The sequence below is a fragment of the Pseudopipra pipra genome, chromosome 1 (assembly GCF_036250125.1).
Source record: "Pseudopipra pipra isolate bDixPip1 chromosome 1, bDixPip1.hap1, whole genome shotgun sequence".
In the NCBI taxonomy this organism is placed as follows: domain Eukaryota; kingdom Metazoa; phylum Chordata; class Aves; order Passeriformes; family Pipridae; genus Pseudopipra; species Pseudopipra pipra.
The window spans coordinates 10,181,189-10,198,085 of record NC_087549.1 but is presented as its reverse complement, the minus strand read 5'-3'; the positions used below and the strand labels follow the sequence as shown (position 1 = coordinate 10,198,085).

Sequence of the window (16,897 nt, the reverse complement as noted above, 5' to 3'; positions counted from 1 at the left end):
CACAACTTGAAGGCTGCTGCTGTAGGCAGAGTCAACAAGGATTGAGTGGGTGGTGTGTCGAGACTGCCAGCACTGCTGATGGAGGCTTCTCTGGCCACGGTGTCACCCCAATGGTGTCTGTGATGAGTCATGCCCACCATCCCCTGCCTTACACATTGGGGCTTGGTGCCTCTTTTTATGCTGCTGTGTGAAATGCTGGGGCCATGCTGGTGACAAAGTCTCCAGAGATGTCTCATGTGCATCATTTGTTCAGAGAGGAGCTGTGTTTTTTCGGGTGAGTAAAGCTGTACAGTGTCACAACAGTGACCCCACTGAAATAATTTCCAAAGGAAATTCTGTTAAAAAATATGATAATAATAAATAATTAAAATCAAACATTGAAGTGTTTGGAGATCTTGCAGCTGCCTCTGCCTGGTGATGAGCCTCTGGTGGTTTGCAAGTGCCTACAGGAAAGGGAGCTGGGGAGAGAGGGAGTTTGGATGGGTTCAGGTCCAGAGAACACTGAGTTAAAAGAATATCCTGGGGAAAGGTGGTTGTAAAGCCAATTGGTTAAAGAGCAAGAGGAGGGAGTGGATTAGGTGGGTGCATTGGTTCACAAAATGTTTTTTTCCTTAGATTGCAGATGCTTCGTACTATTAGCATCCAAATGGCTCCTGCTGGGCTTTGGAGTCAGCATCTCCTTGAAAAGTGAAGAGCCAAAGAGGAGTGAGGAATACAGCATTTCTCTTATTTTATAGTTTCTGAATGTTTCTATCCCCTAAGTCGAGTTAGCAGTGAGACTGTATGTGACTTACTTTGGGAGCACTGTTTCTTTGAAACACAAGGCATTTATAATTTTTTTATTTTTTTTTGTTTGTTTGTTTTCTCTGTTCTTTCTTAATACTCAACTTTGTTTATGCAGAAAACAAGAAAAAGTGACAGAACTGTAACCTAATTTAGTTTACACTCACCATTCCCCAGTGCTCCAGATTATAAACCATCATGTCTCATTCCTCTTCTTTACAAGGAGGAACTGGGTGCTGTGTTGTTCTCCACTCACATAGCCTTCTCAGGTGCAGGTTTCACGGTAGTTTCAACTTGTGGCTGGCATGACCAGGTGATCCAGCAGCATGGCTTTGATCCAGATCAGCCCTGGGCGTTCAATTGCCTCTCCGTGGGATTGGGCTGAACTTGCCATGTGAAGGTTATGATGGCTTGCTCTGTTTGAACTGGCTTCACGCAGCCCAGGGGAGGACAGATGATACTGGATGGAGTGCAAAATGGATGATACCTGATGTGACTTTACCTGGCACCATTTTTGAGTAGACAAGGATGGTTCAAGAGTCACCATGTTGTGCCACTTCTCAGGGGTTCTGCAGTGGCAGCAGGGACTGCAGAGCCCGTGCCAGCATCTTGCTGAACTGTGGCCTCAGGTCTAGTGCCAGCAGCAAATGACGTTATTATACAAAAATTATGCAGGTTTTTTTTTTTAATAAAGTGACTGAGTGGATTTTATTGTGTCATTTACCAAGGTATTTCCACCCCAGCCCTGATCATTTATCCAAAGAATTGTTGCTGCGCACTGTCTGATTCACACACATGGTACTCACTTCATCTGCCTTCCTCAGGCTCTGAAACATCCCCACACTTCATACCCTTCCCATTTATCCATGTGTTTTTATTCTTGCTGTTCTTACACCTTTTTTAGGATTCTACAATCCTTGCTCTGTTTTCTGATGGTTTGGAAACATATTTGCTTTTGTTTTTACTGCTTGGCATTCTCCAAGTCTCTTGTTCTGCAGTACTTCCTTCTGTGTTTGAAGCATCCTGTGCATACTCATAATATCTTCAAGTGAAGCAAAGTAAAGAGAACCGCCTAAACTTGCTTAAAAAAATGAGAGATCTAGTGATTGTTTCAATCAAAATCTTTCAGAGTCTGCTGTGTATGAATTCACATGATCCATGGGACAAAATCTTGAGGGAGACACTGGGCCACGAGGTCCTATGCGCTCAGGATGGTGTATCCATCTTTCCTTCCTGCACAGTGCTGGTGTTCTCCCACTACCACTTTCCCTGGCTGGTTTTCTCCCACTGTCCCTGGCTATGCAAGGGACACATGGTCCTGACTTGGGGTGGGCTTGACTGGGATGCATGGCACCACTGTGCCAGCTTTACGGTCAACATCTCACCTGGAATAAAGCCTGGTTGTACAGAGCAGGGTTTTGTGCAAATGCATGTGACTACTGGTAGACAAGTTTTGATGAATTTGGTTCAGGTAAAAGTGACCTTAATGAATTATATATATTTTAAAAAAAATATCCTTTGTTGGCGAAGATGAAGAGCTGTGTCATGGCTGTGTTGCACATGGGCAGCAGCACTGGTGCCAGGAGGCAGCATCCCTAATTTGGACTGATAGAAAAGTGCCAGAGCCACACCTCAAATCTGTCAGAGCCCTTTCTGGCAAACCACTTCAAAAGGGATGTTTCATTGTGGTTTAATGAACAGAAGAGAAAGCCCAGCATGGGGCACACAGAGGTTGCAAGGCAGGAGTTACCAACTGTAGGCACCTCTAGGAGCAATCTGAGCTTCACAATCCCATACCCAGTACCAGGGCTGAGAGCAGCTTCTCTGTCTATTCACTTACTTTTCTTTCCCACTTGAGTGTTTGTGCATTTTTCAGAGCGTCGTGCACATATGTTTCTCCTGGACTAAGCAGGTGTCTTCTACCTTTCCCTTAGTTGGTTTCTTCATGCAGAGGTAAGGAATGGCAAAATATTTGTTCAGAGATAAAATAAATGTATTTGTCTCGTCAGGGAATCTGGAGGTGGGCAGTATCTTAGAATAGTTTTTGTTGTTTGTTTGAAGCAGCCTGGAACTTTTAAGGAAAATAAGAGGAATTTTCCTTAGGATGAGCTACTTACAAGTGTCCTGCCAACCAGGCTGATAAACCCCCCCTCCCCCAGTAAATTCAAAACAGAACTCAGCACCATTCTCTCCAGCTGCTGGGTTTGTGTTTGCTTTGGGGTTTTAATTATAGGCAGTTTCCCCAAAACAAAAGGAGTGTTTTATCCATTATCATCTTCCCTTTCTCCTCCTCCTCCTCCTCTTCCTCCTCCTCCTCCTTGTCCACTTCTCCTTTCTGCTGCTTGTTGGCTGTGTGATGGGCTGTGCTGGGCTGTCACCATTCCTGCCACCAGTGTTGATGGTACCACTCTCTTCTGAGCCCTCCTCAGCCCATGTCCTTGCTCCAGCACTGATCTATCACAGCTCACTGTGCTGACAGAAAGTGAGTTTGTGTCCGTGCTGGGTGAGATTTCTGCTGGTCAGTGAAGGTAAATCAGCATCTGGAGGGGTTTGGTGAACACCAGGGCCAGTCACGGCTCTGGTAAGTGAGGAAGGGTTACTTGATTTTTGGCAGTTATGAGAGGTTAGACCCAGGCATATTGTGGAGCTGAGCAGTGAGTTTCAGCCCAGTCCACCTCACCCATCAAGATTGCATCCACATTGTTTATAAGATGAAAAAATTTGTGCCTTTTTTTTTTCTCTCTCCAAAAAGGTCAACTCCTTTGAGAGTCCTGAAAGTGATGAGCTGTAAATGGTAATTGATTTTTTCTCTCTAAACTGTCTTGAAACTAACCCAAGTCCTCCATCGATAATCATGGCATAGGGTATAATTTTATTTCAACAGAAAGGAAAAGCCTCGTGAACCATCAGCTCCTTTTATTTCAGTGTGTATTTGTCTTGTCACCCACGTATGTGTAGAAATATGCTTTATTCTCATGTGTTATTGATGCATTCAAGCTAAATGTGATTGAGCCTGATGGCTGCTTGGGGCACTTCCAGGTGCCGTCTGTACATGAGGACATTGGTGATTCAGGGAATGGCTGTTTTCCCACCTTTAAAAAACACTTGTTACTGGAGGTGCCTTTTGATGATCATCCAGGATCTTAGAGCCTTTCTTTGTACATTCATATTTGTCTTTGTATTGGCTAAATTTCAATTCACTTTCTTCCTTGTGAACAGTTTTTTTATTGAATAAACTGTTCCTCACAAACCATAGCAATGAGGTCACTGATGTTGTAGGGGTTTTGGTTGATTGAGTTTTTAACAGCTCTTTCCGCCCAGGAGTGGATTTCTCTTCATTATGCTCCTTCTAACTGACTTTGCAAACCTTTCTCACCTTGTAAATTCCTAAATAGTTTTTTTTCTTCCTAAGTGAAGATGTGAGATCCTTGCAAGGAAATTTAAACCTTCTGACAATAGAATTGCGTTTTTTGTGTTATTTTCCACAGACCCATACGGTATGGAACATGGTTCCCCAAGGACCAGATGGCTTGAAATCCACCATTCAAACAGGGCAGAGCAGCACACTTGTTCGCTTAAATCTGTTCTTTCTAATAGTTAGTAGTTATGGTTATTAGGAACTTTCTGTGCCGTTGATGATTTATAACCCTTCCATTCCCATATAACTGTTGTGGATGGCAAAATCAAAGGTCTGGTTGATGTTTGCCCAGGGCACTCACTTTGGTCATATGAGCTTGGGCAGAGTGCTGTACTAATGTGGCTCTGCGGCTTTTGTCTTAAGCTGGATTGAGTCCTGGTCAGCTTTGAGCACAAGCAGAGCAAGACCAGGTCTGTCTGCACATGTCTGGGTAGACACGTCCCACTTGGATCATGTGAAATTCCTACTCATCAGAACCTTAGAGGGACCTTCTTGCCTTTGACTGTACCTGTGAACTCTGTGGCACTGAATATATAAAATAATCATGGGGAGCCTGAAAATGCCTGTTATGTGAAATTGTTACATTAATAAAAACAAAGGAATTGTTTTTGTTCAACCAAGCAGAGTCTTGCTGTTTCTTAGAGAGCAGTGTTTTCAGCCTCGCACTCCTTGGAGAAACCCTGATCAAAAGTGCTGTAGCTGATCTGCAGTGCAGGTGATTGCAAAGTGGCAGGAGCAAGCTCTTGCCCAAGTAACTTTTTTTGTGTGTTATGTGCAAAATGTCTGGTGTGAGCATGGGAAATGCTTCCCAGTGGAGAAGGCAGAGCCTGCCTCATGCAGTGCAGATGATGTGGGGTCCCTCTGTATGGGGCAAATCAATCATGAACCTGCAGAGATGTGGCTCAGCTCCAGCAAGAAGCACTGAAAGAGACTGGAGAGCTCTCACTGTGTGTCTGTAAGATCTGTGGTTTATGCCTGGCTTCTGTCACTAGAGAGTCAGTTCAGGTCCAGTTCATCTAATAGATGAATGAGAAAGGAGAAACAAACCCAGCCCTGATGTATGTGTATCTCTGTTTTGGGCTGCAGTGCATGGATCCCATGTGACTGTTGGATTCCCATCAGTCAGTGAGCTCGTGGTGCTGTGCTGTTCAGGGCTGCTGGAGCCTGGTGGAAGAACTTGCCTTGCAAGTCTCTTCTGGGCAGTGGAGGGAAAGTCATCTCCACGTGGCTTGCTTTTTTCCCCTAATGTCTTTATATCTGCTAGAAGCATCCACAGAGCCGTGCAAAGCTGTGGCTCTGTCTCAGAGCTGCACAGGGTGTGAGATGTTAGTCAGAGGTTGTCTTCCTGGCCAGTTGGGTATCTTCTTGATTGGATAGCAGAGATGCCAGTGCACATGTAGGGGCTGGAGCTACTGTCAGTTTGGACCAGAGCAATTTGAGGTCTTGCTCAGGTCTGCCCCTGCTCCTGGGGCCGAAAGGCAACAGGAGATGCTTCTTGGTTATCACCTTTGGGTGACAAAAGTGCAGGGATGGCAAAGATTCAGCAATCCAGAGCAGCTCATCTGGTCTTCAGGAGCTGAGAGTTGGGTTGTTCAATCTAAAGAGAAGACTTCTGGGAGACCTCCTTGTGGCCTTTCAGTACTTAAAGAAGGCTTATAAGAAAGATGGGAACAGACTTTTTAGCAGGGCCTGCTATGATGGAGGGTAATGGATTTAAACTAAAAGAGGATAAATTCAGACTAGATACAAGGAAAATATTTTTTACAATGAGTGTGGTGAAACAGTGGAACAGGTTGCCCAGAGAGATGGTAGATGCCCCATCCCTGGAAACGTTCAAGGTCAGGTTGAATGGGGCTCTGAACAATGTGATCAAGTTGAAGTTGATGTCCCTGCTCATTGCACAGGGATTGGACTGGATGACCTTTAAAGGTCCCTTCCAACCCAACCCATTCTATGATTCTATGATTTCCAGTCTACTAGAGAGAATGTCACTGCAGTGCAGTCATGGTTGAGTAGTCAGCACAGAGCTTGTGCTTGCAAACAAGGGTGATGCTTTGTTCTTTGACATCCAAAAAATCATTGCGGGATGCCTTCTGTGCTACCAAGAGTGGTGTGTCAAGAGATGCTAATAGTGACTGGTTGGAAGCACATTGTGCTGTGATTTGTTTGGGGACAAATAGGATGTTATCATAACTAGATGCAACAACAGATGCAACATCTGGGTCTTGGTGCACTGTGAGATGTCCTCAGGTATCTTGTGGCTTCCTGGCAACATTATGCAAGTGGACTTGGCCATGTTCTCGACTGTAAACCTGGGGATCATACCTAGTGCAAACAAGTATCCTTTGACCTTGATGGGTGTTCAAAAATGTTATTTTCACCACTGTGACCGTAGGAGCACTAACTGTGCCCCAAAGCCTGTTGTTCTCTGTACAAGTGCTGAATCAAAGGCTGTCCATCCCCCAAGGAACTGTTGGTCTGGATCAATGATGGGAGGTTGTGGTTGGTTACATGCAGATGGGGGAGTAAATAAAAATGCCAGGACACTATTGATCATCTTGACAGAAGTGCCTCAGAACACCAACAGCCTCACAGTTATTGAGTTTTCTTGTAAATGTCACAGCAAAGGAGAGCTTTGATGAAGTCAATGAGGTGGTTTGGCAGACATTTGAGATGAATTCCTACCAGACAAGGGGCAGGAAGGGAGAAAATATCATTCAATATCAAAGACGTTTTCCACTGACTGGCTCAGGAGACCAGCTTCCTAAGTAGAAGTCAACATTATAAGAGTCAACAGCAGATAGTGGGTACTGTAGGGTGTGGGAGAAACTTTGAAAGTTAGAGAGCTCCTGTGGGATGGCACAGGGAAAGGTGAAGTGGGATAGAAGATATGAGCCACATAGAAGTATACTCTCTGGTCAGGACAAATTAGGTTTCTCAGGGAAGGGTGGTTGAGTTGGCTGTGATATGGGAAAGTAGGAGCTTCGATGACAATGGCAGATTTGAATGCTGGATGGAAGAGCATTCAAAAGAAGTCCTGAGACTTAATATTGAACATAAGGAGACCAGTCTGCAGTAGAGAGGAGAGTCTGCATTGAGGAGGGCACAGATCTTCATAATGATACAAGTTTCTGTTGGAGGTGAAGGGGAGGTAGAGAAGGATGGGACCATGGCTGGAACTACAGGGATCATGAGGAGGGGGAATCTGAAGTTGAACTGGAGGATGATGAAGAGACAAGAAGAGAGAGGCTGTCAGAAGCAGGTTTGAGGAGCCAAGGCCAAGCAGAGGGACAACTGAATTCTGACATTTGGCTAAGGAGCCACTACTTTTTTCAGTAGAACCATGAATAAATAATATTATTGCTTCCAGACCCAGACAGGATCCTCTGCAGATAAACCAGTGCACACAGGCAAAAGCTTTAGGTGTAACATCTTCCTGGGTTGCATCAAAGACAGCAAAACCAGATGGGCAGAAGAGGTGATTATCCCACTGTGTTCAGCATTGATGTAGCCTCACCTGGAGCCCTCTGTGCAGTGCTGAGACTCACCTCACCAGTTTAGAAGGATATGAAGGTCCCTGAATGTATCCAGAGGATAACAAAGTTGGTGGAAGGGCTGGAAGGCATGTCCTGTGAGGAGTGGCTGAGGGCTTTGGGCTTGTCATTTTTGGGGAAAAGGAGGCTGAGGGATGACCTCATTGCTCTCCACAGCTCCCTGAGGAGGGGAAAGGGACAGGGCTGAGCTCCTCTCCCTTGGATCCGCTGATAGGACATGTGGGAATGGTTCAAAGCTGAATCAAGGAATGCTCAGACTGAACATTTGGAAACATTTCTTTACCAAGAGAACACTTTCTTTACCAAGTCAAACACTGGAACCGGTTTCCTAAAGAGGTGGTCAATGTCCCGAGCCTGTCAATGTTTAAGAGGCATTTGGACAATGCCTTTAATTACATTCTTTAACTTCTGGTCACCCCCGAAGTGGCCAGACATTTGGACTAGATGGTTGTTTTAGGTCCCTTCCAATTGAAATGGTCTGTTCTATTCTATTCTAATCCTATCCTATCGTATCCTATCCTGTTCTGTCATCAGAAGTGGCTTTGTGTGTGTGCTTTGGTCAGGGACTTATACTTCACTCCTGCCTTGGAAGACGTCTGCCTGTCTCCATGCACTTTCTGTCACATCTCCCCACTTGTGGTGGGGATGCTGTTCCCATAAAACAGGCATGTGCTGATGTCTCTGCCTGGCTACACAAATCAGCTCTGGAAAACCTCAGCTCCCGGATTACCAGCATAGCAGGGCTCTGTCTGCAAAGGTGTAAGATTACAAAACACACACTCCACGCTCACACGGCTTAACCAAAACCACCTCATTTTTAGCAGTTTGTGAGGGTTTATTCATTACACTTCGGCAGAGGAATGCAGGAATGTGAGCAGCATTAAACCTATTCATTTAGCGGGGAGGCATCTCCTCTCCCCTGCTCCAGCCTGCTTGGCTTTAATGATAATTGCACCTCTTGAGTTGTTGAGTTGGCTCTCTGCCACACCGGCCCTCCCTGTGCAGATGTGTGTGGCACAGTGCTGGGAAGGCAGTCTGGAGCCAGGAAAGAGCTTAGGTTAATGCTTTGGAGCAGGGCTGTCCTTCCCGCTGGCATGCGCTCCACATATTGCCATGCATCCTGCCCTGCCTCCCCTCTTGCATCCTGCCCTGCATCCTCTCTTGCACCTCACCCTGCATTCCTTCCCAGACTCCTGTGCTATGGGCATCTGCCTGCTTCCAAAAAGGCTTTACCTCCTCCCTGATAAGCACTCAGCCCTGCAAATGTCCAAAGCTGAGGTTTGAACGACTCCTACCTCCTTCCCAAAGAGCTTGTTCTGCATGTCTTGGGCCACCTTGCCTGTTTAGCACTGCCCCAGTGCCAGCATGGACTGCGAGACTCATGGATGCTCTCTTGCTCTTGACTCTGGGCAGGGAAGAGGGGAACAGTCACTCCCCAACTCTTACATATCCTGATGGGGAATTTGTGTTGCTTTTTTTTTATTATTATTATTACTAATAGTATTATTATTATCATTATTATTTCTTTAGTGCCTCTGATTAACTATCTCCAGATGCATCTAAGAGTATTCTAACATCTGAAAATTAACTGTTGATTTTAAAAGTCTTGTCACTTTACAAATGGGAAATAATAATACTACAAAAAGGCAGCAGTAATATTTGTTAGCTTGTTAAGAATTTGAAAGATGCAATAAAATCTGATTTTAGATTTATTTGTGCTGCCTGTTCCCAGCGGAGGAATGTGGTGCTCTGCACAACCTGAGTGGTTGCAGCAGCTGCTGCCGTCACCACTTTCAGTTCTGCCGCTGGAGTTTCACATAAAGGGCCTGGGAAGTTGAGGAAACCGGTAACACTGGATCCATAATGAGAAGTCAAGTATTCTGTGTGAACTGTGGATGCATGGGCTGGGTGGCTGGAGAGTTTGTCAGCAGAAGTGAGCAGCATGGGTGCAATAACACTGTCGACCTAATAGAGGCTGGTACAGTTGGATTTTAGCCACAGAGACGTGGAGAAGGTTTTATTGAAGGTACCATTACGGTCTGTGTTTAAAAGACACTGTTTTGAAGGATCTGTAATGAGAATGGAAGCAGCCTAATTCAGTTCATAAGCTGGGGACCAGCCATCACCTTGGGACCCCAAGGTTTCTCCTGCTGCACAGTGCTGAAAAGGAGACAGCCTTTTCCTAAAAGTTGAGATAAAACTAATCGTGTTTCAATAGCTGGGATGGATTTGAACAGAGTCTATTTATTAATTTCACTTGTACTTGAAATATTAATTAAACCTTCTTTTCTGGCAGGACTGGCTGATGGAGAGTTGAGTGGTAAAGAGGATTGCTTCACACCCCCCATGTTTGGGATGCTCAGGTGCAGTGCTTCAGTACCCAGCTTCTGGATTTTGGGCCAAGTCACTAAGCTACTTCATGCCTTTCATGGTCCATACTTGTACAGCAAGAGTTAGGGCGGAGGTGGTCTTCCATGCTCTGTATCAGCCTCAGTTTTGTTCATAGGTATCACCAGTAGATAGTTCCTCTTGGTCAAGTTGGATTTATCTGGAGGTGTTACTTTTGGACACATCATCCTCAATTGCTATGATGATAATCCTTTAATTGTTGATTTGTACTTTAATTTAAGAGGTTAGAAGAAGGCAAAATTAATTAATCTGAAGAAGGTGAGAGGATAGGATGGACAAGATGCGGTCACTAGAGCAAGTGAAGGAATTAAAGGAGAGCAAATCAAATAAGTCTGTGGCAAGGTGAGAGACTTTTCTGGCTGCTCTTCCATCTGGCACATTCACTCCCCTGGACTGAGAAGAAGCAGCTGCTTGGCAGCACACTGGAGATTATATGTGGCAAATAGAAGTAATTTGCATCACCTTCTATCTTGGTGGTCCTCCAGTCAGAGTGGACCTGCTGACCATGGAGTGTTCTCCAGGGTCACCTGTACCAGTGACTCAAACAGTCGAGCACCATCACAGCTGCAGCCCCAGGCTTTGTGTCTGCTGCTGCTGGAAGGATCCAACTTTGCAACCTTTGGGAAGCTCCAAAGTCCTGTTTGCCTTGATAGGGATGAGGTCCACACACCATGTAACTTTTGGTTCTCAAAATGCCCTCTCCCAGTCACCTTGGTGTGTAGTTGTTCAACTCAGACCTTGGACCCAGGGTTTGGGATTGGACAGTGGTAACAGAAATCCTTAGTGCTTTTTGGTGTTTTTTTTTTTTTTTCTTGAAAACATCTGGAGATATCAATCTTATTTCTTGGATGGGGAAACTGAGGCACACCTGCTACCTGCTCTGACAGCCCTTGCTCTCTGCAAAAGTCTGCATTCCTGAGCTTTAAACACAGAAAGTTTCTGATGAGGCAAACAACAACCAAACAAACCCCAAACAAAAGAAACAAGTGATGTATTTCCGACTATCCTCTTACCAGGGACTGTAGCCAGTGCTTTTCAGCACGCTTGACAGTGGGGCACGCCCTATCCTGGGAAATACGGCAGTGCTATGTAACTACCCGGCTTGACTGCTGGTAACTCATACCCTGCAGCAAGGCAGCATGGAGGAATGGATAGACATGTGCTAAACCAGTCCTGCTTTCTCCTCTCCCAGTGGGTTGTTGGGCAGCAGTTCAATGGGTTGCTCAACCCAGGTGAAGTTTAAGTTTCTCCATCAGGATGACTGTGGTAACAGCACTTAAGTAGTCTAAGTGCTTTGAGATCTATGGAACTGAATTTAAAAAGATAACGAGAGGAGGTGGGGGAAGGGAAGGGATACAAGTGTCAGGAATTTAATTGGGACATCCTTTTCATTGTATCACCTTTGTATTTATTCTGATCTCTCTGCTACTGTTGGCTTTCTAGAGCTAGATCAATACTGCGGTGAATCCAAGACCCTGAACCTTGCTGTTGCTGCTGGGCAATGCTTGATATCATTACTGTGCTAACAGCAGCAGCAAAACTAATAAAAAGTATTTGTGTCTCCTGGAACGTAACCTCTTTGGGATAAGAAGAGGCCCTGGCACTGTGCTCTGCCCAGATTTAGCTACAGATAATGGAGTTTTTCCTACCGACATGACGATGGATGGTTGTATGACACGATCCTTTCGTAGCATCCATGCAATGCCGGCTCTTCTCCATGGGCTCTTTTCCATGGGCTCTTCTCCGTGGGCTTTCTTGTCGGACGGCGGGTGGTCAGCTGCCATTTTGTGGCTCGGGCTGTGCCAGCCATGTGTTGCCCAGTCAGGCAGGGCACAGCTGGTGACTTGCTCTGCGGTCGTTGCAACCCTCTCCCAGGATCTCCAGCTGAGCTCAGCCCTGCGTGTACGCACATGCAGGGGAGCATCGCGAGACCAGCAATCCTTCCTCCTCCTCCTCCCTGGTGCCAGAGCTAGCTGGCGAGCCAGCATCAAAGCAAAATTTCCAACTGGTGTCTCTTTTCTCGGAGGCTGCCTGTCTCCGTCGCTGGCTCTCAGTGGCGTTGAAGCCTGCCTGGGAATGGGCGCCACTCCCGCATAGCTCCTGGGTTGACTCTCATTAGGAAGGGCGTATTCCTTGGAGGGGGTGAGCTGTGCCTCTCATTTTGTTTCGCCACGTAGGAGCCAGGCTGCAAAGCCAGGACACAGAGCTGTGTTTCTTCCCCAGGGCTTGTTCTCACTGGCGCTCGCCCTGGATGGCAGCCCTGTTAGTCATGGAATGGCGATTAATGCCGGCATAGCAGCAGTCCCTGGATGGCTGAGCCCTTCCTGCGTGTGCTGGGCTGTTCTGCTGGCCCCTGGATGGGTGCCCCATCACAGCCACGCCATGGTTTGGGGTGGGGGTCTCACCCCTTGCCCTGAGTTTCCCCATGCACTCTGTGGCAGTGAAAGACATCTTCAGGGTAAAAGTCACAGTTCTCAGTTCTGATGCTGCTGTTCTTTAGGGTTCTTCCAGAGCTGTTGGCCCTGGGGTAGCTCAAAACCCCATACTGGGTACTTTACTAGTAAAAGAGAGGTAGTGATGTGTGACAGAGACAAGGAGTGAGTTGCTGTGCCCTCTCAAACAAAGTAAAGAGATCTGGGCTTCAGAATCTCCCTGGAGTCATTCCCATCTTGGCAGTGCCCAGTGTTACTAGGGTTACTGGGTGAAACACCATGGTCTTGTTCCCACATCTTTCCACTGACCTGTGTTATCATCTCTTATACTTTGTGTCCATCAGGGTGCAGCAGTTTGGGTGCTCACTCATCTCCCTAGAGGAAGAATAGGTTGCCCAGCAAAGTGGTAGATGCCCCATCCCTGGAAACATTAAAGGTCAGGTTGCACAGGGCTCTGAGTGACCTGATCAAGTTGAAGTTGATGTCCCTGCTCATGGTAGGGGGTTGGAGTAGATGATCTTTAAAGGTCTCTTCCAGCCCAAATGATTCTATTATTCTGTGAGGGCATCACCCAGCTTGGCTAATCCAGAGGGGCAGGTGGGATGCAGAGCATCCCCCTGACCTTGTTGCAGAGTGGCAGGAGCTGCGGGAGTGGAGGACAGAGGCTGACCCAGCACACGGTGCCATAGGCAGCAAAGGGATAGTTGTATCTAGCACTGACATTGCTCAGTAATAAATTCCTCCCAAAATGGGTGGCTCAGGACCTTTTTAAAGGCCATTACTAATCAATGCAGACCCTACCTGTGCTTATGCTTCAATACTGGGATGCATCAGTCTGAAAGCTGGCTGAAGAGGCAAAGTATAGTTTGGTGGGTTTTTTTTTTCATATTCCCATAGGACATACCTTTCTGAGCACTAAAGGACATATTTGCATTTTTTGGGACATAGCGTGAATCCTTTCATCAAATAATAAAATAAATACCCATATCCATCCCACATGAGTATACACAAGGCAGTAAAAGATAACTGCACTTAAAGAAGTCAGCGTCTTGCTACTCCTCCATAGCTTGTTGGTCAGGGATCCTGATGTTCTCATGTCCTTTGACAGTGTATCAGCTCATGCTTGCATTGTCCCTGGTGTATACCAGCTTTCAGCCATGGGCTTCAGTCTTCAGCACCTAGTCAGAAAAAGCTTGCCTTGGGTTTGCAGTCAATATTTCTGACTGCTTCCTCCAGTGCTGCAGGGTTGCACAGTAAACCAGTTAGCTGACAAATGGGATCACTTGGCCAAATTCAGTCCAGTTTTTTTTTATAGCATGCATAACTACGGCTAGTCACTAAAAAATAAAAGCCTGCGGCCACATTTGGTAGTTCATACCTTTGGCAGCAGAGCAGTGTTACTGCAATGTCCAGCATCCTTCTGCACTGCTACACCTGAAACCATTTCAGGCTGCTGACAGCAAAGGATGTTGCTGAACCCACTCGCAACAGGGAACCCATCCATCTGACATTTTTTCTCTCCTCTGGGTTGTTATTCAGTAGATTCAGTTCTCCAATCCAATTTGCGGTCTTGCGTGGCAAACTGGCATGCACTGGCATGGCTGAGAGGAAGGAACGAATGGAAACAATATCATGGGTTGGTCCTGGTGCCAAAAAGCTTGTGGGGGGGAGTCACAGGCATGATCACATCGAAACCTTGGGAGTTGCAGCTGAACTGGGAACCTCCTTGGGCTTTGTGCCTGCCCCGCTTCCCAGCGCAGTTTGGTTGATGGTGATAAGTGAGAAAGTCTCAGCACCCAAGTACCTGCACACACAGGTTGTTCCTTTGTGCTCTTGCTTTTAGAGATAATAGCACAAAATGGTGCTATTGGGAGAGGTGGGAGAGGTTGGGAGAGTGTTCGATACTTCTTTTCACGTCCTCATCTTTTTTTGTATTTGCGTCCCATCCTGATACTCTCTCTCAGCATCTGTCTAGAGCAAGGCCACACCTGGTGGGTGTGATCTTGGGAGGAGCTGGGCTGAGTGCCAGGCTCAGGGCTGGATGATACACTGATGTTTTTTGTCCTTCTTGCCCCAGATGAGCCAAGATACCCCTCCCAGGAGCTGTGTTTCTGTTTGGCTCGTGTGGAGCTGGGGTTTGAACCTTTTGTTCACTGTTTTCTTAGAAGTGGGTTGCTTGGTAGTGTCCTTGTTGCAGCACAGAGATGGAACTATTGGTGTCCCTTCTCATTGCAGGGGCTTTGAAATAGATGACCTTTAAAGGTCCCTTTCAACCCAAACCATTCTATGATTCTATGATCCCCAATTCTGTGGTCCAGCAGGAGATTATTTCTAACTAACTCTTTTGGAAAAGAGGAAAGTGGGCACATCCTTCCCTTCTGCAGCCCTCGTCATGGCATTCCTGAGATGCACTATTTCCCTTGGCACAGTGTGTAGCAACACCAAACCTCCTCTTTCCTTTGATCCATGGCTTTTAATGGAGCTGCACGATGCTCCTGAGCTAGCTTTGATTCTGCCTGCAATGTGGTGTGCATGTGTCCAGGTTGACAGGGGCTATAAACACCCATTTCCTTGCAGAAGTTGAACGTAAGTGAAACCAAAGCTCACAACTGCAGTTTGGTTTATTTATTTATTTTTTCTAATGCTCCATGTGGTTTTAGCATTTATTACTGGATGCAAAGGGATGCTACATCAGTGTGTACCTGCAGTGTTTTTTAGCTCACAGCTCTCACCTAATGTGCAAGAGAGGATGCTAACAACAGCTAGGTCCCCAAAAGGTGTTTTCCTGTAAATCCTGGAGACTAATCGCACTAATGGGAGGTGACTGACTGCAAACTTGTGGCCAGAGAAAGATGGATGGTTTTTAGCAGGGGTGTTGTGACCTGAAACTTAAGCCTGTCACTGGGTCACTGCCCTTCTTTCAAGTTGTTTTCACTGGGCTGGAAGCTTTCTTGTTATGCATGGAGTTGCATCCAGGGAGGATCTGAAAGATCGCTTAACCCTTTGGCTCACGGTGAAAGCAGAAAGGAATGATAATACAATAAATCCAAAGCAAGCCAACCATCCCCAAGAAAAAGACCCTGAAAAGCTGAGAAAGCCCACAAAGGAGGATGCTGGGTTTTTATTGCCTGTTCAGCAAACAGCCTGCATCTTGGGTTGAGGTTGCAGCAAAGGTTTATACAGAAATTCAATGCCATTTGGGATGTATCACAGGTAACAGCACTTTTTTCCCTCTCCTCTCTCCTCCCTCCTCCCTTCATCTTTGCTCTAATGCATTTGACTGAATTACAGTGCAAATCCATGGCTGTATAAATACCAAGTGGAGGAAAAAAAACACCCAGCAGAAACCACAGGCATTGTTTAGGTGGTTCTTTGATGTATTTCAACCATGAATATAAACTCTGTGAGCCTTGTGGGATGATTTTGGGCTAAAAGGGGCTTGAGACTGGTTTGTTGGGTGCCTTATAAAAACATTTCACAGACATTTCCTTTCCCATCCTTTCTCTCTTGATGTGTATGCCCTGCAGAAAAGGTGCTTGCGCTCTCGGCTCCCAAGATTAAACCCCTTTTACTGCACAAATACTGTTTGGGATCCACAATTTATACATACAGTGAACACCTCAAAGGAGATAAGTCCACGTTCTGGCACTGCCAGATCCATCTTCTACATTAGCATCTTAGCTTTAACCAGGCTTGTCAGGAAAAATATGTTGCTGAGGGCAGATCCTACAGCCCAAGTTGGAGTCAGGAGTGGGACTGTGCTGGCAGCGCTGGGTCTGCAGTGATGAAGGACAGGGGGATTTGGCAGCTGGGCCTGTTTGTTTGTTTGTTTGTTTGTTTGTGAGTGCAAGAGGACTAGTCTGTGATGCTTGGCAATAAATTTGGCCTGATACTTAAGTACCAGTTCCCAGGAAATTGCCATCAGAGTAATTAGTGAGTGCTGACTTATTTGTACAGTGATAACAGCAGGAAAGTATTGAAGCAGGAAAAACAAACACATTATTCATTTGAACCTTCAATCCACAGCCTTTACCTGACAGTTCACTATTTGCGATACACAGGTCTATTTTTAGGCTTCCAAGTCAGGCGGGCTCTTTTTTCATTTTTGTTTTGCATTTTGGTTTTTATTTTGCTGACATAAATTGGAAATGAATCTGTGCTTAGAGATAAACAAACACAATTTTAAAATAAACATTTTGAATACGAAAGAGTCAGTGGAAGTGCTGAAGCTTCAGTACAAGGCTCTCGAAACTTGTGCCTTTGCAAGTGGGATAAAGATGCTGCAGATGGCAGCTGGGATG

The 16,897-nt window shown here is 45.9% G+C and overlaps 1 long non-coding RNA gene across 17 annotated transcripts in view; it reads left to right on the top strand.

Annotated features, from left to right (window-relative positions):
* Positions 1-16,897, top strand: part of LOC135409427 (uncharacterized) — a 159,614-nt gene that overhangs the window by 75,632 nt on the left and 67,085 nt on the right. The window lies entirely within an intron of this gene.